Here is a 1,923-nt window from a genome sequence, read left to right as displayed (position 1 = left end):
GTCAGTTTACCACTTCTACCATGTGAGTCTTGGGAACTAAATTTTGGTCCAGCACTGGCATAAACAACACTCACTAGGTCATGCTTCCAGCCCCTATGTTTTTCTAATGTGTACCCAAACAGTGAGGAAAGCTTGAGGATTTTGATAAAATATGACTATGAGAATATCTAAAATGAAGCACTGACTAGTAGTTCCTGTGATTCTAAAAATTGTATTTAGAGTTCTTCTTTATCAAATATATACAGGTATCTTTTTAATAGAAAGAAAAAGGGAAAAATAAGGGGCAAGATATTTTTACCTTATGCAGCATTAAGCTTGAGTCACAATCTCTTCTAAAAACCTGTGTACATCATCCATGAACAGAATTTTATATGTGGATCTATTTACTATGTTATATGCTTGTAGACTTATAAAACTGAAGAAATGGTTTCTTGCTCGTCATAGAGGCAAACTTTTTTTCTTTTTTTCTGGAACAAATGATAGACACAATTCCAAAGATTAAAATAATTTAAAATTCATGAAGTGGCACGAACACATAATGAATGAGCCTTGAAGACAACCCTCTTGAGACGCAGTGATATATGAATGTCACACCTGCGAAGGATGTGCAGAGGATTCCAAGTGTTCTTCAGGGTAAGGGTTTTGAATGCTAAAATATTTCTCCAAGACAAGAAAAGTTGAAAAATCAGAGAAGAGAAAGGGCATCAGCTGAATGGTTTCATTGATAAATCTCACTTCACAACCATTCACAAAAGAAAATATTTTAGTCAGTAGAAAAATTTAATTCAATAACTATAGAATCTACTTGCATCAATCCTCTGCATATTTTCAATTGTGGTGTGTGTGTGTCAGTGAATGAGTGTGTGTCAGTGAGTGAATGTATGTGTACCATGTGTATAAGTATGTGTCAGTGAGTATGTGTGTGCCATGTGAATGAGTGTGTGTATGTGTGTGTCAGGAAGTGAGCATGTGTATGAATGTATGGCGTGTGTGTGTGTGTGTGTGTGTGTGTGTGTGAGTGTTACTCTCAGAGAAGTATAGTTTAAGAACATAGGACCTAGCAGAGAGGATCTGAAGCTAGCTCCATAGCTGTACTGCTCCTCAGGCTCACAGTTGGCTTTGTTAAACAGAATACTTTCATATTTTTTTTTCCTTTTGGGGAGGGAGGGTATGTTCCAGAATTTACCAGATATTACTTGTTTTGATTTAATAATTTTTGAGAACTTCATGCATGAATACTGCATGGACAACAGACCTCCTCTTCCCTCTCCCTTCCAGTGCCTCCCATTCTCTCACTACTAAATTTACAATCTATTCTTTACTATTGTTGTTGTTTGTATGTGTATATATGTATATAACTTTATAAAAATATCTCTTACATTCAAAAATACTGAAAGTTTATGCCACAAATGAGTTACTAATACAACTCTAGATCACTCAAGGCTTAAGAATAATGTCATCTATATACCCAGCCTATTTATTTTATCCATCTTTAGGAGAATAAAGTAACATCAAACCTTACTTGTCATGGATTTCCCATCTTATTAGCTCGCACAAGCTAAAATAGCTTTTATTTGAAGTGATGGACCCTTCCATTCCTCTGACCCAGAGAGCAGCACATATACTTGCATATGTATTATGATGATAACTTGATGAAAATAGAAAACAGATAAAAAGTGATCCCAACCACAAGTATCAGTCATAAATGTTGAAGACAGCATGCTTGGTAAGTGTATGTTTGCAGTACTGAACACTTTAGGATCAGCAGTAACCAGTGATTTAATCCCTTGCAGCCTCCAAAAGAAAGAAAAATTAAGTCAACCTAACCACGAAAGTGAAAGATGACTATGATTACAACTTTGAGACACTGAGGAAAGAAACCAAAGAAGACAACAGAAGATGGAAAAACTTTCCATGCTCAAA

This window comes from Microtus ochrogaster, assembly GCF_000317375.1.
Source record: "Microtus ochrogaster isolate Prairie Vole_2 chromosome 14 unlocalized genomic scaffold, MicOch1.0 chr14_random_1, whole genome shotgun sequence".
NCBI classification, from domain to species: domain Eukaryota; kingdom Metazoa; phylum Chordata; class Mammalia; order Rodentia; family Cricetidae; genus Microtus; species Microtus ochrogaster.
Note: the sequence above shows the minus strand (reverse complement) of the source record.